We start from the raw sequence: 25,087 nt of genomic DNA, 5'->3' as shown, positions 1-25,087 counted from the left end.
TCCAAAGAATACAGTTGTGAGGGGAGAAATTGTGTTTAAAGATAAGATTCCAACATAACAAGGATTGTTTATGAAAATTGCTTAATTTCACGGGGAGTTTTCCAACCGAAAAAGGACATATCAATAGAAAGTTTAGACCACCAATAGTTTCAAATAAGCTGTTTGGAATAATATTCCACATACTATTTGGACACTTGAGGAATCTTTTAATCCAGTTGATTTTTATAATTTGGTTAAATGAAGTAAAAGTCAGTACATTCAGACCACCTTCAGCCAGAGGGTTTGAGAGAACAGACCTTTTAACCTTGTCAGGCTTATTCTTCCATATACATTTGAAGAGAATTTTATCAAATTGGGAACAAGTGGATTTTGGAACATCTAGAGATGAGAAAACATAAGCTGCTCTTGACATCCCTTCTGCCTTACTTAACAGAACTCTGCCATATATGGAAAGGTCTCTGGCAGACCAACAATTAAATTTGGTTTTGATGGTCTGAGTCACCGGGAGCATATTTAGGTCCAGAGTTTCTCTAGGATTTCTCGATATTTTAATACCAAGATAAGTTATAGTGTTTTTGAGCGGGATATTACATATTTCAGATTGGCTGCTGTCTTTTAGGGGCAGAATTTCACATTTTTTAACGTTTAGTTTTAATCCTGATACTTTTGAGAACTTAGATATTGTAGATAAAGCTAGGGGTACTTGTTCGATATTTTGCAAAAATAAAGTAGTATCGTCTGCAAGTTGTGAGATTTTGATTTCTTTGTCAAGTACTCCAATTCCCTTAAAAGGAGTTTGTAATATCAAGTAATTCAATATTTGGGCAACAAGCAAGAAGATATAAGGAGAGGCTGGGCATCCTTGGCGGACCCCTTTTTCTACATTAAATCTCGAGATGTTCCATACATGAGTTTAACTGAGCTATTGTAAGTGTTTTCATTGCTTTAAGGAAGAAATTGCCAAAATTTAAGAAGGATAGGGTGTCTAATATGAATTTATGACTAATTGTGTCGAATGCCTTCTGAAAATCTAGAAAAAGAATAATTGGGTCTCCAGAGAGCAGGTGACTGTAATTTACCAAGTCCAAAACTAATCTAATATTATTAGAAATGTGACGTCAAGGCATGAAGCCGCTTTGAGATTCGTGTATAATGTCGTTTATTCCATATTTTAATCGTTTGGCTAGTACCGACGCCAAGATTTTGTAATCATTGTTTAACAATGTAATACCACGCCAATTATCAATCAATAGAGTGTCTTTATTAGGTTTTGGGACTAACGTTATTAGGCCTTGCTTCATTGAGTGGGGTAATTCTTCATCACTCAAGGCTTCATTATATACTGCCAAAAGAAATTTGGATGTTTCTTCAAGAAATGCTTGGTAAAATTCACCTGTAAGGCCATCATTTCCTGGGCCCGTATTCATAAAGAATCTTAATGCAAAGAGTAGCTCCTAGTGACAAAATTCTAAGAAAATTCTTAGAAATGTGGGCGTTTACTCTTAAAATTAAAGAAAAAATCCTAGTAAAGAAAAAAGTAATTCAGAAAGCATCTTAACCCTTAAAAGAGGTCTTAAGGTCAAAATTGTTAGGAGCACGGACGAGGACTTTTAAGAGGCTTAAGAGTTTCTTTAGCAGAGGAGAAAATGTCAGAAAGACGAAGAGGGAGAAGAAATGTGTTGCAGACAATGAATAACAGTGAGTTAATAAGACGCTATAGATTAGATCGTGCAGGGATCATGTTTGTGACTGATCTTATTAGAGACACGCTAACATCTCCGAAACAGCACAGAAATGCCATAGCGCCAGAAATGAAAGTAATCACTACATTACGATATTTGGCAACTGGGAAAATTCCATGTTTGATACATTAAAACCAACATTCAAACCACCACTTAAATAGACATGCCAGCAATCAGTGTAATTGGAAAGAGAGGAACAATTATTATCATTCTAAGCCAATCGAATACCTTATTAACAGCATGGTAAAAAAAAAAAAAAAAAGGATTTATATACACATATATAATGTGTGTGTGTGTGTGTGTGTGTGTGTGTGTGAACGGTCAAATAGGAAAAATTACGCATGTAATTTCAAAGTGAAGGCTTAGAATAGACCCTATACTTAAAATCACTTTTTTTTTTCCTTCTTGGACAACCAACCAATCACAGTCTTCAAAAGATTGTGTCATGCATAGCAACGGGGTCAACCCCGCCTCCTTACTAAGATGAAAGTTTTTGTCTTTTCCTTACTCAGAGTTGCTCTCAGATCGGTCCCGAATCGCTTTTAAGCTAAGACTCCTACGTAAAAGTCTTTAAGCTAAATTAAGAGTTTTCTTAGAGGATTCTTAGAATCTTTATGAATACGGGCCCTGGTGATTTGTTGAGTTTAAGATGTTTTATTCCCCATTTTATTTCCTCGATAGATAACAATTCATCACATTCCTCTCTGAAGGTTGTGCTTGCTTTCTTGATATCTACAAGTGAATTAAAAATAACAGATGACTCAGCACATATGTCCATCTTGTGAAGATTAGCATAATATACGGACACAGACTTGGATATAGTATTATAATCTTCTGTTATGGAACTTCTTACTTTTAGTTTAGTTAACGAACTTCTTTCCATATTTCTTTTTTCAATGCCAAAAAATATTTGCTGTTTTTCTCTCCTTCTTCAAACCATTTTAGTCTTGATCGTATGAATGCCCCTTTAGCTTTTTCCTTATAAATTTCATCCAATTCTGTTTGAAAGCAGTCTAACTGCAAAGATTGTTCATTATCTGTTGAATTTAAAATGATGTCTGAGATACCTTTGATTAAAAATTCTATTCTTGCTCTTTTTCTTTTAGTTAAGTTTTTGCTGAAACTAATGGCATATTTTCTGATTTCATATTTGAGCAATTCCCATTGTTTCCCGTATTCATCTACAGATACTGCTAGTTCCCAATGTTGTTTTATACGTTTTTTTTATAGATTCTGTAAAGTTTTAGTTATTTAACAAAGCATTGTTAAATTTCCAATAATTGAATTTATTTTATTTTGCTGTGACCAATTTAATTTGAGAAAAATTGTTCTATGATCTGTCATTATAGTAGGACAAATTTTATAGTAGGACATGTTTCTCCATGTCATTAGAGATCAGCCAAAAGTCGATTCGAGAGCAGCGTGATAGATCATTGTTGTTCCATGTATATTGCCTCTCTGTTGGATTGCGGTGTCTCCATATGTCTACTAAGTTTAATCTTGCACAAAATTTGGTAAGACTGTTTTCTCTATCTCTAGCTTTAGAAGGGTGTCTATCCAGGTCCTGAGACCATACCATATTAAAGTCCCCTCCCAAAATAACCTTGGCTGAAGGGTATTTGTAGGTGAGGGAATTAATAATATTTTCAACCTCTTCTAATAATTGATAGTTTATTAAGTCAGTGTTATATCCATAAATGTTCCCTAGTAAAACAAAATTCGTATGTATTTCCAAGACCAAAAATATATAGTGTCCTTTATCATCAATTCTTTTGTCCAAAACCTTTCCATTGAATTTGTCCTTTAGAATAGTGACTCCTGCAGACCTATTAGACCCATGAGAAAACCAACTTTCCTTCCCCCATTGCTTTTTCCAAAATGTTTCATCCTCTGAGCAAGAATGACTCTCTTGAAGAAAGACAAAATCTGCCTTTGCCTCCTTACAAAATAAGAAAAACGCTTTTCTTTTTACAATATTTCGCAGACCCCTAGGGCCCTATTTTACCGATCTGAAACGCAAGTGTCAAAGTGCAAAGCGCAAGTAACTTTGTGGGCGGGTCTCGGCGCTGTTGCTATTTTCCCGGCGGGATAAATGACTCTTGCGCCAGGCGCAAATCTAAAATGGGTTGGTCTGAAGTAGCTTCATTATTCATAGGTGTGGTTTGGGCGTAACGTGAAATAAACCAATCAGAGCGTCATCTCACATTCCCTTTAAGAGCAGATGCGCTTTTTCCATAGCGGATTGCTATTGTAACGGCGGATTTGCCAGGCGCGCGCCAGGAGCGGTTCACAGCCGAGGAGAGCAACGCTCTCGTCACGGCCGTAAAAGAGAGAAGTTACATTGAAATGGAGAAACCCACCCAAATTAACTTCGGTTAAACAGGCGTATGATAATTTGGGTAAATGTGTAAGCTAGATGTATGCTTTTATAATAAATTGTCTATCTATCTATCTATCTATCTATCTATCTATCTATCTATCTATCTATCTATCGTAATAATGTATGATTTGCAAAAATGAAAACTGCTGCTTCTGTGTAGATGAGAGAATCAAAGTGTATGCGCGTTGGTCACACGCTACATTGATTATGGCCAAGCATGCGCCCTTAAAATAGCATATGAATAACATGCGCAACGCGCCACTGACTTTAAACTATTTTTTCCTGGTTAGTGGCGCAATTGTTTTCTAAACCTGCAAAATAGCAAGAAGGAACGTTTGCGCCGGAACACGCCTCCTCTTTGCGCTGAACCGCCCCCGGGAGCGCAAGTGTATTTCCTAACTTACCGACGTGCTTCTGTGGAGGGAAAAGTCCGCTTTGCGCGGGTGCAAAATAGGAATGATACATGCGTCGGTGTACAAAGTCACTTGCGCTGGGTGCAAGATAGGGCCCCTAGTGTTAACAGATACCAAAATTAAATCCAGAAAAAAAACCTTATATATAAAACTATCACAATATTATCTCAAAGACGTCAACCCTATAAAATGACTCCTGTATTGAGTATGTATTTTACATTTGGACATAGCAAAATAATAACAATATAGTATATTGACAGTTTTGGAAAATTGTTCATCACATATTAACCGTATGAACAAAGTGTTAAGTAACATTTAGGACATTCATTACTAGCAAAGTGAACACAGTCTAAAATAACAATTAGAACATTGGTTTAGAACGAATTCTGCCAACTTGCATTTATATAGTTCTTTTATTCCCGAAAATCTCTTGTTAATCAGAGCGAATGAGATATGGGGTAAGAGAGCAAAAACATCATCATAAACGTCAGTTTGGGTTTAACTTTCAGACACATGGCGAATCTCCTTACCATCTATGTATCCTTTAACTCCCACAAAGTACGCCTTGCTCCCGTTCTTGCGTGCTCTTTCAATAATTGGCCACAGCGCAGCTCTCTTCTCCTTGTCTTCTTTAGTCAAGTCTTCCTCAAGACGTAGCTTTTTCTCACGTAGGAAATCGTTGTTTTTGGCGGCTCTCCAGATCTCATCTCTCACTGAGCGAAAAGTGAAGAGGATGATGACACCGCGGGTTTTGCCTTCCGCTCGTCTTCCCAGCCTGTGTGCGATGTCAATTCCCTCAGCTGCTCTGGCCCCCATTTCTGGTGTAATTTTCTGACAGATCTCTGCCACTCTCTGTTTGACGTGCTCATTATCTTACTCAGGTAATCCGTAAAGTCGCAGGCACCATCTTCGCTTGTAGCGTTCGGCATCAGTTACACGCTCTTTCAGTGACAATATCACCATCTGGTGCTTTTCACATTGCTTCTTAAGCGCAGCATTTTCTGATTTTATGTCGTTGATTTCTTCGTGTGCAAACTTGACAGAAACTTTGTGCTCTTTGATATCTGCTGCGTTGCTGCTTATCAGACGTGCCAGTTCATCGGCTCTATCGTTTACAGTCTTCAAGATAGTCATCTGTAACTCGTACATTGATGGCTCTGTTTGCCCGCTGTTAAGTTTCTTGGGTGCTGGGCTATTTAGCGGGGTATCAGGAAGAGAGACAAGTTTCACTTCTTCCTCTTCTGCACATCCCTGGTAGTTATGGTCGCCAAGCGATGTGTGGACAACTTTCTTTTCTTTTGGAGAGGACTCTTTTCTCTTTAGTTCAGGCTTTTGTAGTTGGTGACTCATTTTCTCTTTTGCAGGTTTTGTTTGAGGCATTTGCTTGCTTGCAACTCACCGAGCAGTTTTTCTCTGAAGTTCTTTCTTTCGCGGTGAATCAAATTGACACAGTTTTAAAGTATGTCGGGTCTTTAGTTGGTATTTTGCTGAGTTGGTTTAGTGTAGTTCAGGTTCTCTTAAGTGTTTGTTAAGGTTGGAGTCTGATTTTTATTAGGAGACGTCTAGTAAGTTTCCGCCATCACCGCCATCTTCCATTCGGATTCCTGAAATGAGCAAAATCTGCGCAGAACCGATCACCGGTGATCAGCGCGAGATGCATGCCGGTTAGAAATGTATGGCAGGCGGACGGGGACAAAAGTCTTTAAACGAAACGCGTGATTTTCGGCCGCGTCAACACGCACCGTTTGTCCACGTTAACACGACAACACGCACAGCAGCCAATGAAATTGCTGTATTTGAGACTATATTTGCATATGTGACGCGATGGTACGTTGGTATATACGTATACAAACATCAGACATCATGTTTATTCATGAACTATGTCGTAATGGTATACTGGTATGCACGTATGCAAACATCAGACGTTATATTTGTTCATGAGGGATAATACATTGGTACGTTGTGAGTGATGTCAGTCTTATGTCATGATTTGTCATGCCCTTTTAAGTTGTTCGTTTAACGTTCTTTCTCATGGTAGAAACGTCAACAGCTTAAACGATGGCTCTTTTATTTTAGCAAACTGCCAAAAAAAACTTTTCAGACTGTGTGCAGCTGAACTAAGAAAAGCTTAAGATTCCACAGCGCTGATAACAGGGATGGAAATTAGCACCCGCCACCAGCCAAATGCGGGTGATTTTGTGTTGTGGCGGGTAAACTCGCTTCACCTACCGGCCACCGTGGCGGGTAAATAAAAATATACTGTTTCACACAGACGGCGGACACTTTTAGAGGACATAAGTGTACGCTGAAATAAAGTCTTTCACCTCAGAAAAACGGACTTTCTTGTCCTGTCACGTCAGCCGTTATCCTGTGCTCGGAGCGCACACTCTTCAATTGCACGCGCAAATGCGGCGGCGCGCGCTGTGTATCGCCTCACTGTATATAAAGTGCACAAGAAACTACGAGCATGCAACGCCGTTACGTTGTAAATTACACAAAATAAAAGTAATGCAGGTATGATTTTCATTCTGTTCACCAGGAGCAGTTTCCATGGTTCATTAACAGTTATTGTTAATATTGTGTATTCACCATGGCAACTGTCGTTTCCATATTAACCCCAAAAATGCCACTTTATTTTTCTTTGTGTTATTTTTAATATTTTTAAATGACTCTAGTGGCTCATACCAACATTGTATTAACAAAAACTAGTTTGGGACTGCTATTTAATAGCTTTAGCATAGGCCTAATGTTTATTTATTAGTACTAGTCTTTACTATTAGTCATATTCTTACAATTTATGTTAAGTAAAGGGGGACAGTACTTGTGTGTGTGGAAATAGCCGGTTTCAATAAAACTACTTGTGACATGTCATATTTGGCTTTGACTTTGACTGAACATTTGCTCTCACTTTGCGGAAAAAATATCGGGATATATATCGTATATCGATATTCAGCCTAAATAATCGGGATATGACTTTTGGTCCATATCGCCCAGCCCTAGTTTCATTGTTGGGACTAAAAACCTAAAACTGGAAGCCATAAAAGACCACGAATCATTCAAATGCCACATCCAGGTAAAAAAGAGAAATATATATAAGAGAGAAAGAGAAAATGTCAGTATTTCATTGAGACTTGAGATTAAATAAACTGCTTAAGTATTGTAGATCTTGTAGTATTAATTTTCACATGCAGTTACACATTGTCGGTTAAAAACAAGAAAGTGGCTGGTAAAAACATTGAGTGGCTGGTAGATTTTGAAATCCACCAGCCACAGTGGCCGGTGGACAAAAAAGTTAATTTCCATCCCTGGCTGATAAGCTTGAATGGCAGAAGAAAAAGACTGCAATTAAAAAACAAAACAAGAGAAAATTATTTTAATGTAGGCAATAAAAAACTGCACACATCAGCTGTGGAATAAAATAATTGAAATGCACGTTTAACTAGATTAAGGCATACCCCTGTCTTAATTTAAACCCTGTCCACCACCCCCAAGTGTTTCACAAAGTTATTTTTGCCACTGTAACTTATGGCTTCCTAAAGACAGGTTTATGGGTAAATAAATGAATAATAATAAAAAAATATATATATATACCAGGGCTCAACATTAAGCCTTTTCATTTGTCCTTCGATCGGTCATTCACTTGTCTGAGTAAAAACATTTGTTTGAACAGGAAAAAAATGAGATTTTTTTTGTGTGTGTTGTAAATATAATTACGTAATATAATATTACGAATCAGTATTCTCATCACTGTTCAGTCAGCTCTAACATATATAAATAGGTACATTTATGATATTTTAATCTTTATAAAGGGCATTTTCCGTAATCGTTTTAAATATAGGCCTATGCTTCATCTTTCATTAGAATAATAAGATGATAAAGGGCTGTACCAATCAAATTAAACTGCATTAAATAATGTAATAAGATTATTTAAAATATTTTTTGAATATACAAATAAGAAATATTATTTGTACATAGAAATGATATTTATAAACCGCCAGTAGGAGGCGGCAGGCGACCGTCTTAATGAGTGAGTCATTTATTCAAACGATTCATTCAAACGGCTGATTCATTCAGGGATGAGGCAGTTGTAAATTAATAGGAATTCATTTAATCTTTGACTCAACTGATTCGTTCAAAACACTGAATCATTCGGTAATGAAACACAGTTAAGTTTTCCTTTGAGATATGCTGTGGAACTATTTTCGCTGCTGAAATAGAACATTTATTGTATCTAACATTCAACTGACTTAATATTAATTACTTGTTTATTGAACTGTAACTGTAGCCTATCATATGTTATAAATATAAAAACACATTTTGAATGTTTCATTTGTTTCCAAATTAGGCTCGCAGAAACTTGTTATCGTCAGAAGCCTATATATTATATTATTATATTATATGATAGTATTCACTACGATGATGTTTAGGCTACTGTAAAACACACAGAGACAGAACAGCACAAACAAACAAACTCATAGTCATAGCAGAACATTTCTCCATTCATATTTTGTTTCCATTTATGTTGATTTATAGAAAAGTGAACAGCACGAGTAAGATAGGATGCGCAATATATCGAGAGACATGGAAAGGTTGATTGAGACATGATTTTGACCACTTCATTAAGTTTTGTTCTGTAGAAAACCTTTCTTTAAAGTGAATTTCGTTTTGTATAAATTGTATATTAATTTTAATCAATTTTTCATCAACCAATTGCCTGGATTTAAAAAATAGGAAGCCAATATAACAGACAATATAATCATGGAGGCGCCCGCGCGGTCACTTGCATTTTACGTTAACTGGAGCGCATCTCATCCTAACTTAACGAAACTCAGTGTATGCCTCACACAGACATGAGAAATACATCAAATACACAAAGCTTGAAATGTCTTTAAACGAAATAATTCAAAACGAACAGAAAAGGGCTACTCTCTGATTATGTAATCCATTATGTGCATTTCTCTCTATAGGCGCGTTCACGAATATGGCGATCAACTTCATCTTTGCAGTCGACACTGTCAGAAAACACTCGTTTATTAATAAAAATCAATACACGCGTCACCGGATTTATGCACATGTTGCTTGTTGCACGCACACATATTATGTTGAAATAACGAGATATTATGTTGAAATAACATTATTATTAATAATACATCTTTTAGAATATTTGCTTGAATGCTGAATGTTGCGCTTGTTCAATTTAATACAATTAAAACTTTAATTGTGATCATTAAAATAATTGAAAATTAAATATTTAGTGGCCAAGTTTCTCATTTATTAATAGTAGGCTATATATATATATGTGATTGCGCAGCTCCCCCCAATGATCTCAGCACATGCGTTAAAAATTCTCTGGCTCAATTTCTGGCTCAATTTGTGTTTAAAACAGTTACAGTTTATAGACTTTAAAAACGTTTATCACCACTTGTGATTCACAAAGTGGAAATTAATTTTAAGAAGTTTGTATATCCAGTTGGTTATTGGCTTTTACCGATAAAACAGACACTTTAGGCTACTCTTGTTCTGAGGACATAGTTTAACCTGCTGTCTTATTTTATTTTTATTTTTATTTGTTTACACAACAGCTCTGACAAAAATATGATAATAAAAGGTTTTGGGTTGAACACCAAATTACAAAAACATTATTATGTTAAAGTGAATAAAGTTCTCTCTCTCTCTCTCTCTCTCTCTGTGTGTGTGTTCAGTTATAAATATAGCCTATGCTGTGTAAGTTATATACTTTTGAAAATGATAAGCCAATAACTTAAACATTTAATAACCCATATAAATAAATTATATTGTATAATATGGAATATATAGCATTTACTTAATTTACAATGTAACATGAATTAATTTACTCTAGCAGTTAAGATATCAGTTAAAAAAAAAAGGCCACAATTAACTAAAGGATTAAAATGTGGGTAAATCTAAAAGTAAGTCTGCTTTAAAACATATTACAAGTTCGAACATGGTGCGCATCTATAATGTGCGCATTGAGAAACATGTCCAAATTGGTCATCTTAACATGGTAAAACTGTGCGTCTTTACACGTACTAAAGTAACGCGACCATAACTGACGCCTTAACACGACCAGAATGGGCGTGTCTACACGTACAAAAGAAACGCGTAAAAAATCGCGGACAAACAGTGCGTGTTGACGCGGTCAAAAATCACGCGTTTCGTTTAAAGACTTTTGGCCCCGTTCGCCTTCCATAGAAATGTGTCCGAGTGCGGTCCGCCTTGCTCTGATGTCATGCTGACGTATGTCAAAAATCTCTCGAGAGCGCAAGGCGCGCGTGTCGGATTCTGCAGTCGAGCGCAGTTGCCGACTGCGCTGATCAAAAGCACGATGGGAAACGACTTGCTGACGACACAGCTTAATGCTCATTGGTTTAAACAACTGTGATGTATTGTTCTCTTTTAAAATGTTTGATTTTAAAACTCTAATATCATGTTTTATGTGTATATGTTATGTGTGAATATTCCCAAACTATATGGCAGTGCGATCTCTTTGGGTTATGCAATTTAATTTTTATAAAAAAAATAATAACATATGTCTGTATTAAAGAAAAAAAATATTGATAAACATGTATTTGGAATGGAATTAAATAACAAGTACTTTGGGTGTCTTGTTCATTTTATTTATTTGTATATAAAAGCAACAGAACTTGAATTACATCCAGTTTATTAGCAACACTGTGCACAAGCGTGAATCCCGCGGTATCCATTAGAGCCTGACCGATAAAGGATTTTTAAGGCCGATACCGATACAAATATTTGGTGATTTAAAAATCCGATATTCCGATATATCGGCCTATATATATATAAATATATATATATATATATATATATATATATATATATATATATATATATATATATATATATCCAGAAACGCGTAACAAAACATGAACAGATTTCCCTAACATTAGTTATTTGTCGTTATTTAAGAGTCCTCAGCCTTACTAAAATATGATAATGTAGTTTAAAAATAAACTTGTTTGTTTTATTGTCACAACAGAACAGAATATATTAAAGTTCTGATAAATATAATGTATAAAAATACAAACTTAAGATATGAAACTTAAAGTCCTTTGAACAAAAAAAAGTAAACTATTATTATTAATATAATAATGCTAATAGCACCGGGCCTGCGTTTCCACTGTCGGGCCAGAAGCTCCACAGCGCTTCACTAAAACACGCCCGTAACACGCCTCTCTGGAACAACGTCACACTAACCCATCATTTCACCAACAAATGGAAGTTTTATCAGAAAACTAATCAGAAATCACTGGAAACAGCCTTGAAAACAAACATGATAAAAGCGGCCGTTTGCTGGAATTTTTGTTGTTTACTTGAATATTTAAAACCCAAGCATCGATGTTTTACCACAGGTTTACAATAAAAAGTGATACTTTGATCATAATGAATTAATTTGTCAAAATTGCACATTAGTCACTCAGAAATAAATTACCGTTAGGTCTAACTTTATTTCACAAAAGAAAGGACACACTTACTACTTCAGTCGCGTCTGTTACTGTTTATCTGGTAGTTACAGGACATATTTACATCACATTTAGAAAGAATGATAATTTCTACAAATATATGCCACCAAAAATACGACCTGAGGAGCTTTAGCAGCACTCTCTCGACTCCCATACAGATATTTTCCGTCAGAGAAACAGAGGAAGCTCCCGAAAAAAAAGATGCTTTATTTTATGATAGTCCGGTATAAAGAGACGAGACGTAGGCTACTGACAGATAAAATAAAAACATAACTGTTATAGCCTTTATGATTGGTCTGATTTCTTCAAGCGTTCACTATGTTTTTACACTATGCGTATCTTCAAGCGTTTACTATGTTTACTATGGTAATGGTTAGCGCGCATAGTCTTTTGCATCACAAACACAAGGCATTCAAACATGAACGCGAGTTAAATTATTTTAAAAGTCTTTAATGCTGACAGAATCATCCCGACTCAGGTGAACTCTGGACTCTGTTCGTAACCACTCCTGTAGCCCGAGCGATCTTCCTTGTATAGTGCCCTCTGGTGGACAAACTATGCAGCGCCAACACTCATAACATGGTTGAAGGGTGTTTCGTCCGCTTTTATTTTATTTTTTAAATATTCATTTATCGGCCATTATAAATGCCGATACCGATAGTTTGAAAAATGCCTAATATCGGCCCGCCGATATATCGGTCGGGCTCTAGTATCCATCTTTGATCTCGCAGGTGTCAGATCCACTACGAGAAGAGAGATCTGTCCGGCTTGCCTGCGCTTTTTTCACTCCTCCTCTCACTGCAGCCGCCTACTCTCGCATACATTTCAGGCGAGGCAAGGCGCATCTCAAACAAGCCTACTGACACGATAGTAAAAGGTCGGAAGACCAGTTTCACGTGGAGCATTTGGAATTTTTTTCTCTTGAATTACCGCGGGGTGTGAATTGTACTAAAGAAACGTTGCCTTATCTTCTCTAAAAAGCGTGCCGCCCATTCAGCTGACATAAACCACAATTTCAGTAAACGAAAAAACCTATTCAGTGATGAAACAAATCTTGTGCGATGTCCTGTCCTAAACTGCCGAGATAATCACACAATGCCTGCCATAGGCTACACGTCTGCTAATGACATGTCCGATACGCATAATGACTCATTTGAACCATTCACTTTAATGAAGGGTTAAAACAACTGATCTGTCCAACACTGAATTGGTGTATAATAAATAAATAAAAATCGGTAACACTTTACAATAATCTTCCATTTATTAAACTCTAGTTATACATTAGTTAACATACTATTAATAAAGAGGAGAGGAAGATCAAGGGAAAAGTAGAGATCTGAGAACTCTAATCATGTGTTTCTATAATGGAAAATTCTTAACTAGCGAGTTAGAGTAAGTGTTTCGTCAGCAGATCTTCACTGTGACTGAGTGTGAAGCTGCTGAAGTCTCACTGGCTTCAATCAAAGCAGCATCTGTCTAACATTTACAATTTAGGAGTTACAAACTTAGTCTATATGGAGATATCACTTATCTCTCCTTATATCTTTTATATCGATTACTCTCAATCATGTAATACTTTGCGCAGTAACTTACTAGCCTGGTAATACCAGACTCTGCTACTTCACTTTGCTTCGTAGACAGAGTCTGGAATGGCATAATAGAGAAGTGTTTTCTCTCTCGCGGGGGGGCGCTTGTCTGAAGTTTAAAATCATTGGTTACCCGTAAGCCAATCACATAATGTTTGGTTATGGCGTGTGTTATGCGCATGCTCAGCCGCATCTAACTTCCACTGTAAACGCATGTATGATGCAAAAACTAAACCATCGAGCGAAATACCGGAGTGAACATGGCTGTGAATGACTTTTGCAGATTATGTGAAGTAAATCTACGCATCCACGGTACAATCAGCGTCTACGTCACGGCTCTCAGCCCGCCCTCTGTTCGTTGATTGGCCCGGCTGTTTTCAGGCCGGTGGAAAACTGAAAGATAGGCTGCTATCTCAGACTGACTACAGGAGCGAAATGAAATTAGCGGAAGTAGGAAGTCTGACGTAGTCAGGCTAGTAACTTACATCATTAGAACTAAAAAATCTGTCACATTCGTGTTCATGAATTAGCCTATATATATATAAACATCAACAGATTCTAGTCTCTTGAGTTTGTATCACAACACTGTTAATTTTTTTTTTATAGCCTAGGATTTTTCCAGGTTAATAATTGCATTTCTTTCACAGTATTTTCACAGTAAGACTTCTCATGTATCTGCTGCACTCTGCTGTAACATTTCACAATTACACTACATATATATATATTAGAGGTGGGCATAGATTAATTTTTTTAATCTAGATTAATTTTGAAATTAATCTAGATTAAAATGGCTCATTTGAATTCTGCCGAAGGCATTCAGAATATATGTGCTACCCAAATAATGACTATAAAAGTAAGTCTTTGAGAACGGGTTTCTCAAGCCAGGTGGCGCATTAGACCAGGGGCTCATCTCCTGTTTCCAAAATGCATCACAAACTGCTTGAGAAAGCTGTTCTACTCATAGACTGTAAAAGGTTACTACTGTACTGTTACCGTCCATAGGCAACATTAGGTAAGCCTATGTTATTATCAACTACTATAGGCTATCAATTAGGGATGGGCGATATGGCCTAAAATCTATATTGTGATATACATTGCAGCCTCTTGCAATAACGATATAGTATATTATAATAAAACTATTTCAGAACAGATTACACAGACCCATGCTAAACAACTGCTAAATGTTTTTTTTTTTTTTTTAAAGGGTGTATGTAGTTTTGAGAACATATATTGTGCAAAACTGTAAGTATACAACATAATTTTGCAGATAAATAAAATTTAAGTACACTAGCTGCAGAGACTTAAGTAGGTCTAATGTTTATTATGGCTTGGAGCTTATGAAACCCCAAATTTAAAATTAGAATATTGTCTAACTGATGTCTTTTCAGTTAAAAAGAAACACAACAACGATTCTTAAAATCGAGATTATGTGCTACACACCACTATGATATATTGGAATGGGAATAATACGCGCGCGCTGGTATTCAGTGATATCATGTTTCGTTTTGAATTTGAGGTGGTCGAACGGATTAGTCGTGTGTTAACTTACCGAACTGTTACCCCACACACTCTGTATATAGTTTGCTGCTGCTCGTCTGACGGCTTAAACCCGAACCAAGTCCAAATAATGGATGTTGCACCGATCTTTTTCACCAGCTTTCACTTTCAGCCGTGTTTACTTAAGATGACGACGAATATGCGTTGCAGCCGGGTTTACCTCGCGGCCGCGGGTAGATTGCGTCATCATAGCTTGTGTAGTATAGAGACAGCTCCCAACCCAACTTGGAGAATAGATTAACGGCGATATTTTTTTTATCGCGCGATAAGAGTCTCGCGTTAACGCAGCACGTTAACGCCGATAACGGCCCACCACTAATATATATACACTACATTTAAAAAAATACAGTAAAATCTGTAATAAAGTGAAATATTATTACAATTTGAAATAAGTGTTTTCTTTTTGAATATATTGTAAAATGTAATTTGTTCCTTTGAACAAATGTAAATGATGTGTTTTCAGCATAATTACTCTCTGAAATTCAATAAATTTCTTACGAAAACACGTAAATTTGATCATGTCACACCCATCCTGCGAGCTTTACATTGGCTACCTGTCCAATATAGGATTGATTATAAAATTCTCCTACTCGTGTTCAAATGCCTGCACCATCTTGCTCCAAGTTATCTATCAGAACTTATACACTTATACAGCCCGTCCCGTGTCTTAAGATCTAGTAATCTTAATATACTTGCTGTTCCCTGCACAAGGTTGAAGCGTAGAGGAGATAGAGCCTTTTCAGTAGTGGGACCCAGATTATGGAACAACCTGCCAATACAAATTAGAACAGCTCACTCGCTATCAGTTTTTAAATCCCTACTGAAAACTCATCTATTCTCCTTAGCTTTTAATACCATCTAAGTGTCCTCTCTTCTGTAGCTTATATATTTTAATTTGATGTTGAATATATGTCTATAGTTTAAATTGTTTAATACTATACTGTAACCTCTCAGCTGTTGTGTATTTTAACCGTATGCTATGTTCTATTTAATGATTGTACAGCACTTTGGTCAGTCCTGTGACTGTTGAAATGTGCTTTATAAATAAACAAACTAAACAAACTAAACTACTCTCTTCAGTGAGTCACATGATCATTGACTCCACATGACAGTCTTCAGTGTCACATGATCCTTCAGAAATCATTCTAATATGAACATTTGATGCTCAAGAAACATTTATTATTATTATCAATGTTGGGGGGCACAACGAGGGACACAGTCGAATGCCTTCTCCAAATCCATAAAGCACATGTGGATTGGTTTGGCAAACTCCCATGAACACTCCAGGTACCCTGGAGAGCGTATAGAGCTGGTCCAGTGTTCCACGACCGGGACGAAAACCACACAGTTCCTCCTGAATCCAGGGTTCGACTATCGGCCGAATTCTCCTCTCCAGTACCCTGGAATAGACTTTCACGAGGAGGCTGAGAAGTGTGATCCCCCTGTAGTTGGAACACACCCTTCGGTTCCCTTTCTTGAAAAGAGGGACAACCACCCCGGTCTGCCAGTCCAGAGGTTCTGTCCCCGACCGCCATGTGATGCTGCATGCCCACAACATCCAGAGACTTGAGGTACCCAGGGCGGATCTCATCCACCCCCGGTGCCTTGCCAACAAGGAGCTTCTTACAGTTTTTTACAATCGCGCTATGACAATTTTTTTCAATACTTTTAACAAATTTCCTAAACTCTTAACGCACCAACACACCTACAACACACAATTGGCAAAACAGTTCATTTCATGCTCAAAAGCACACATTGTAAACTAAACTCCAACACTAATTTTCAAAATACAATAATACACTAGCAACAATACACTATGTCTGCCAAAACACTGCAAACATGTCTCAAAATCAAATAATTTTTCAAAACACTAACATACGTTCTCGTCCAACAGGAAGATTTAGTCAATCATAGCACAATGTCATAAAAACACTAACATCAGATGGAATTACAGAAACTGCATTATTTTATATGTGTCAGGTATGCCCTTATATATTGTATTGATCATAGATTGTGTTTTGCACTGCAGTTTCTTTTTAAGTCTCTCTACATTTTAGTTTTGTTGGGTTTAGGTCTTTTGCTGCAGAAATTCAATAAAAAAGACCCATCTCAGAGTGCTTTACAGAATGTACGGTTACTGTAATGAAAAAACGAAGACAGAGACAGAATTGCTGCAATAAAGACTTTATTTGCAAAAGGACATTACTGCAAGATAACAAAAATATGCAATATAGATGCCATTTATTATGTGAAAATAAAAAATATACGAACAGAAAAAGCACCAGAAGAAAAAAGAAAAAAAAGAGTCACCTTCTAATCTGCCTGGTCTTCTGCATTTGGCCACATGTATTGCCACATAATTTTGCATAATTCAATCAGCTGTTTCTCAGTAGCAATGGAATAAAATACAGGGGATATATTTGTGTTTCAATTCACAATATAAGCAGCTGTTTACCTTGACTTTAGCCTGTAAGGTTAGGTTTAGAACACGGTGTTATCTGTTCTGACATACAGTGTTAAAGCATTGGTAAATTTGGCAGTAAAAATCCATTGTTTTGGTCTTGTTTGAGCCTGTGTGTAAAAGAAGTTCAAGCATTTTAAATTTGTGTTAATTGTATGCATTTTGTGTTAAAGCAACAAGAAATGTGTTAATAGTATAGCTTACACAGACGGATGTAGTGCTAACTGTGTTAAGAGTTTTGGAAAATTGTTAAAAGAATTGAAAAATCTGTCATAGCAATCGTAAAAAACTGTGACTTCAGCTTGGGTGATGGACGAGTCCCCCTCGGAGGGGTGTGTGTCGGATGTATCGGTCAGATTGAAGAGATCTTCAGAGTATTCCTTCCACCGTCCGACGATATCCCTAGATGAGGTCAACAGCTTCCCCCTCCTGAGGCGCCGGACGGTTTGCCAGAATCTCTCCGAGGCCAACCGATAGTCCTTTTCCATGGCCTCACTGAACTCCTCACAGGCCTGATTTTTTGCCTCCACGACCACCTGGGCTGCAGTCCGCTTGGCCTGCCGGTACCCGTCAGCTGCCTCAGGAGTCCCACAAGCCATCCAGGCCTGATAGGACTCCTTCTTCAGCTTGACGGCATCCCTTACTTCCGGTGTCCACCACCGGGTTCGGGGATTGCAGCCTCGGGCGACGCCTCGGTCCTTGATAGATTGTGTCTCATGGGCTTCTGAACCGCTCTTAGTCTGACCCGTCACCTGGCCCTGTTTGCCTTGGGAGACCCTACCAGGGGCATATAGGCCCCCGGACAACTTAGCTCCTAGGATCATCCGGGTACTCAAACCCCTCCACCAAGATAAGGGAGCAGTTCAAGGAGGAGTGTAAGAAAATGTTTTAAAGTTAAATTCCAACCTGGTCTCATGGGAAAGAGTGACATTTACAAAAAAAAAATTATTCCTTTTACAAAGAAGAAACAGCACTGCATTGAGTGCATTAACAAATAAAAAAATAAAAAATAAAACAATAATAATAAAACAATTAATTAAACATTTAAACAATCAATGAAAAGTTGAAATCACAGCTAAAGAGTGACATTGTTTATTCTTATAGCAGTTTGTGACGTCACGAAATATAAACTATTGATTCGTGTTCTTGAACACAAATTTCCCATTTTTTTCCTGTCACTCAGCACGACTTTCGATCTACTGTAGCTATTTCAATAAGCTATATTTTGTGTCTGCACCACGTTTTTCTTTTTGCCACTCGGGAACATTTTTTTTCTTTTTTTTTTTCTCATTTGTCATTATTATTATTTTTTACTTTAAGCGCTACATTTCTCAACATTTAATCAGAGATTTTTTTGTCATTGTTTTTATTGATTTATTCTGTAGGCTTCTCATCGTCAGTGATTCATTCCAGTAAAAATATAGTTAATATATTCTACCCGTTAATTAACGAGACTGCAGAGTTGTGCTACGGCTATTGCTTCTAAAAGTTGCTGTTTATTTTTTGAGAAATACCGTTTTTCTATCGGTTTGGTGTGTCAAACCTAACAGTAATCTGCAGAACCCATGAGCCTTATCGACCGTTATGACCATCAGTTTTAATTGTTTCTCCTTCGATTGTGAGAACGGGGATTTGTTTTGGATAGTAATTTAATTAAAATAAATGTAATGCATTTAATTTAATTTAATTAATTAGTGGATGCCAGCATTACCCGTGATCCTAAGCATCCGTTGCTATGGAGACGTACCCAGTCCGCTTTGGGATTGGGTGATTTCTTTAGTGATTTCATTTCTCATTGCGCTCTGCCAGGTAAGTTACGAGGTTCATAATAAGTAATGATCACGTTTTGCTTAAATATTATAATTGATGCATTTCTTTGTCATTAGACTCATGATGTGTCAATAATAACAATATAACTTGGCCTAACGTTACTGCATAAATCTGGAATGAGAAACCCCAGACAAATGTCACGCGCCTTTTAACAGTCATACAGGAAATAGGAAAAACATGACTTTACATGTGCTTGCCACTCTGCTGCTGTTGCTGTTTTATCAGTCAGTGGTTAGATCAGCGTAGCAGACAATAAACGGGACAAGGGACGTCACGTATGGGACAAATCAATTAGGCCCAATATACAGACGTCCCGGCTAATAGGTGACACGTGACAGTTGGCATTGGCAAGTGGCTAGGTTAGCCAGTAGTACTAACCCCCTTTATAGTAACAACCTAGTTTAAGGAATTCTAACGTTACAATTGTGCCTCTTGTTACTGGATCTCATGTTCCAAAAACAAGTTGTATTAAGGCTTTAATGTAATTTTTTACTTCATTTTAGAGATGCCAGGAAGTTCAAAGAAAATGTGCCCAGGGTGCAACACCCTAATAAGTGTTGCATACAAGGCTTGCCCGCTTTGCAAACAACTGCAGCCATACAAAGCAAAAGTTGCAGCGAAGAGATGCAACTTTCAAAATAAAAAAAATGAATGGAAGGAGTCAGTCAAGAAAAACAACAACAGGACAGTTGTTCTCAATAGCAGCCATGTGTTGGTAAGGTTAGGTCAAAGTTCAGGATTCTAATAGGAATTTATGAAGTTAAGTCAATTAACACAGTAAAGTTTAACAGTCAATAGCCATGTTTCCATGTAATTGTCAAGCGAACTTTTGAAATGTTTCGAAAAAGTATAAAATATCAATCAGGTATATTTCTATCAACTGGGTTGGAGGGAATTAATTAAGATCCCGCTAGGGGATCCTCCCACACTGAAGCTGTCCCTAACCCGCCCCATTTCCCACCAGCTTTGGGCTGCAAACAACCCAACCCTTAGGAGATGGGACCTCTGCACTATGGGGGCCGTTACCGGAGAAAGACTCAGGGTCCCGAGCAACACCGCCCAAGTGGTTTCCCATACACCACATTTTTGAAAAAGACAAAAACCACCTCAAGCGACCGTAAAATGTTTTTGCTAAATTGAGGACGTTTTTTCCCCAAATTTTGATGGAAACATGGCTGGTGAAACATGTAGTAGTAATGAATTCCTTGATATGAGTTGTACATTTAATATGACCAATAAACAGTTGTCATGAAATTAATATTTAAATTAAATTATTGTATTCGGTGCATGTTTTTTTTTATTTAATAATGTTTTTATTTCAGCTTGACAAACTTGCTGCCCTTGATTTATTTATTTTTTCCCCATACTACTTTTGGGGAAGAAGTGCAAAGGAAGCTTGGTGGCCGATGTCATCCTAGGAGGGGATTATATTTTGGATCCTGATTTGCTTCAGAGGGTTAAACATATTTATGAAGCTGTGCTAAAGAGTAAGTCTTTTTTTTACAAATATGAAGCTCTGGATTAATCTGAAAACACTGGTAACCCTAAGGAACCCAAAGCAATGTGAACCCACAAGTATCATTATCTTTATTTTTCTATTGATGCAAAGTATGAGCATTACTTTCAGCCATAATAGGATAAAGCAGCATGTGATCACCCAATTGTTTTCTTTAGCAGTTAAGCCAAGTCAACAAGCTAGATAAAAAGTAGGCAGAAAATCTAGAATGCTCTGATCAGACATTAAGAGACAGCATTACCTTGACTAGGAACTCGATGACTATATTTGTTGATATAGACTGTAGATAATTAATTTTACTTTTTAATCATAGCATAACACACCTGTAATGTACAAATCAATCTTATTATATATACTAGCCTGTTATCATCACTCGCCCGCAGGTCCTCTTCCTTGTGGTTCAATAATTAGTCATAGGCTATATGGAATAAAGGGGCACTGAGATTAAGGCAAACCGTAAAATTTTTCTTGTGTGTGATGTTTGTCTTGTCTGCAAGTTCATTTTCAAAGACAGAAGAAGGCCACAAGTAGCACAGAAACTACAGCACCTCCAGAAGCCACTGAGACCAACGGCACTCCAGAAGCTACTGCCACTGAGACCACAGGCTCATCAAAAGCCACAAGACCCTGGGGCCAGAAAGCAAAAAAAAGACAAAGTGAAGTATATTTCCTTATTAGTCAGTAATGTTTTATTAGAACTGTGTTAATAAGTATGTTATCACAGAACTATGTTTTTTTAATATAGTACCAGTCAAAAGTTTGAACCCACCTACCCATCCAAGAGAATGGGAAAGCGTGTCCAAACTTTTGACCGATACTGTATATTCTAAATTAGTAATTTAGACTAGTAAATTAGTAAACTTACTGTATTTAAATATTAAGCATAGCGTCAGTTCTGGCAGGTCACATTAGTCAAGCTCGAATCAGCTGATCCACGTCTACCTATAGGAATACGACGCCTATATACAGTAACGCCTATTACTGTATACATGTATAAGCTCCTTCAGTATTATCAGCAGCTATCGCGTTTCTCAGGAGCCAATTACCCTCCTCCATCCCCAGCTCCACCTCTCGTCAGTCATTATAGCATTCTGATTACCCCTGAATCAGACTTAAATTCTCTTAATTATATTGTACATTCAAATGAATTAATGATATCTGCAATACTTTTATGTCTGCTCTTATGATTCTATGCTAGGCTGCATGGATGCGCTGGGAGTTCTTGCCCAGAACAGAACCATACCACCAATCCAAACTATATGCTAACTGTCAATCATATTTGACGATACAGGTCTTGACAGAAATAGTGTTTAATAAAATGTGGTATCTTGTATGTTTTTTATACAGATCCAGTCCAACAGAGGGTAGCCAGCAAGATGAAGCAAAAAAAAAAGTGTTAAGTACTCTATTTACATTTTCTCTATTTAAAATGATATGATGTATCAACTACACATTGATTCTGCCGTCACAGTTAGGTATTGTCTATACTGGTATATTGGTATACTTATTTCAATGTTATATTGACTGTCTTTCAGATGAGTGTCCAGAATGCTGTAGGAGAGTGAGGCAAAACAACTTTGACTACTCCAAGGTTTTGAAAAGAAGAGTGAGAGAGGTTTGTCTTTCTAAAGCCTTTTCAACTGTCTTGCTTTATATCAATGTACTTGCATTCACTCATTATTAATATTTAAATCCTTTTTGATTCTACAATGAATAAGGCCCTGTGTCCACGAAAGCGTTTTTTCACGCGACTGGCATATTTTTCCAATAGTTTTCAGTGGGAGCGCCGCTGAGTGTCTTTTTCACGCTGATGCACTGAGCATTCGTCGTTTTTTACCGGTCGCCAAGAGTTGAAGAATGTTCAACTTTGGGTAAAATGCAGCGCTCATCACTGTCACTTTTTACCCAGCTGTCCAATCACAGTGGAGGAGGGGCGGGACTATCTTGAAAATACATTCGCCAAAGAGGGACATACCTGGAAATTCAAGCTTCGCCTTTTGCGTTTTACACTCAGTGACACTTTACCGGTCGCCAAGAGTTGAAGAATGTTCAACTTTGGGTAAAATGCAGTGCTCATCACTGTCACTTTTTACTCAGCCGTCCAATCACAGTGGAGGAGGGGCGGGACTAATAACACACAACCGCCACACTCTGCTCGTACAAAGTAAACAGATGACAACAACAAGCATAATAATTAAACAAAATAGTTTTAAACTAGAGCCAGAGCAAATACTTTATAATCTATCGACATTTTTATATAGAAACAACACAGAAACAAACAATCTGTGAAATGAGATACTAGTAACACTTTCGCGAATATTCCGTATAATAACAACAAGCAAAGCATCTCTACTGAAAAAAAAAAAGCCAAACGCTCTCAAGCACTCACAGCTAGGCGTTATCAGCTGGCTAAAAACGGTTTGGTGGACACACAGCCTTAGCCTGACTACGTCAGACTTCGTACTTCCGCTCAATTTCAGTTCGCTTCTGTACTCAGTCTGAGATAGCGACCGTTTTCCCTGTTTTCCTCCGGCCTCAAAACAGCCGGCCAATCAACGAACAGAGGGCGGGCTGAGAGCCGTGACGTAGACGCTGATTGTACCGTGGATGCGTAGATTTACTTCACATAATCTGCAAAAGTCGTTCACAGCCATGTTCACTCCGGTATTTCGCTCGATGGTTTTGTTTTCGCATCATACATGTGTTTGCAACACGGTCTCACCCCTATTCGTCACATACTGCCGTTTGGTAATTTTCCCCTCACGTACCAAAGGCCGACGTTGAGGGTACCCCCTATTCGTCGCTTGACAACGGAGAGGGTCGTCCGATAGATTTGAGTGCAAATCCCTCATCTTTGAATTTTGAAGAAATGGGGTTACCCATCCAGCGGTTTGCCTGCGCTGGAAAGTATGGTTTTAGGCGACTGATTTTATGCTGCAAATGTGTATTTTGCAGTAGCGTGCGGCGCATATTGTTACAATCATTCATTGGTGCGGTGAGCATACATTTTCGTGGGGCAGAAACCCTTGTCTGAATCGGTATAACGACTTTTCCTTTCTCTTTTTTATATAATTTTGGGTTACATTAAAATTACATAATTACAGGACTTTATATTTGCTGTATGCTTAACACATGCCTTAATTTAGGTGGGATATTTTATAATTGTAGATCACATAGTTTGATCATTTCCCCCTCACGTCCATAAGCCGACGTTGAGGGTAGCTACCCCCATTCGTCGCTTGACAACGGAGAGGGTCGTCCGATATTTGAATGCAAATCCCTCATCTTTGGATTTTGACGAAATGGGGGTTATCCATCCAGCTGGAAAGTATGGTTTCAGGCGATTAATTATGCTGCAAATGTGCATTTTACAGTAGCGTGCGGCGCATATACTGTTACAATCATTGGCGCGGTGACCATACATTTTCGTAGGGCAGAAACCCTTGACTAAATCGGTATCACGACTTTTTTCTCTCTCTCTCTTTTTTTTTTTTTTATATATAATTTTGGCCTACATTAAAACGACATAATTGCAGGACTGCATATTTGCTGTAGGCTTAAAACATGCCTTAATTTAGGTGGGATATTTTGCCGATGGTATTTCAATTTGCAATTGCTTATACTATAGTGAGCCTACAACTTTGCTTTTTTTTTTGCGACAAAAAAATAAAATAAACAATATTCGCCTACTTTTATAGAACTTTCATCTCAATACTGATTATGATGTTGTAATAAATTAAATAGCCTACTGCAGAAATGTTTATATTGCTTAATATGGACATATCCTTTGGCAAAGTGATGGATGCATTCTGGGAAGTGGTGTGTTTAAATGTAATGGCTACATATACCCGTGTTTCCTTCACTTAGACATTTATGCTGACCCTTTAAAATTATATTAAAAAATATTATAAAAAAATATTAAGACTGTACTTTTTAATTATGATTGATATTTTGGCGCAATTTTGTGCAACACGTCACTGTGTGCGACCATCGCAGAAACCATTGCCCAGCGCGATTCCACCACGGTAAGTCGCTTACAACAGTCTCATAAGAAAGAGAAATGAATAAGCATTTATACGTCCAAAAGTAATACAATTACG

General features: G+C 37.4%; 2 long non-coding RNA genes across 2 annotated transcripts in view; one reads left to right on the top strand and one right to left on the bottom strand.

Annotated features, from left to right (window-relative positions):
- The window catches only part of LOC309512928, a 156,683-nt gene that overhangs the window by 107,866 nt on the left and 23,730 nt on the right, over window positions 1–25,087 (bottom strand). The gene's annotated exons all lie outside the window — the stretch shown is intronic.
- On the top strand, window positions 21,456–23,311 carry LOC309513356. The gene is made up of 3 exons (XR_014211421.1): window positions 21,456–21,643; window positions 22,335–22,382; window positions 22,523–23,311. It is a non-coding gene; the product is annotated as an uncharacterized lncRNA (long non-coding RNA).

Source organism: Leuciscus leuciscus (genome assembly GCF_965113295.1).
Source record: "Leuciscus leuciscus genome assembly, chromosome: 1".
Taxonomy (NCBI): domain Eukaryota; kingdom Metazoa; phylum Chordata; class Actinopteri; order Cypriniformes; family Leuciscidae; genus Leuciscus; species Leuciscus leuciscus.
This window is presented reverse-complemented; position numbering and strand designations above follow the sequence as displayed.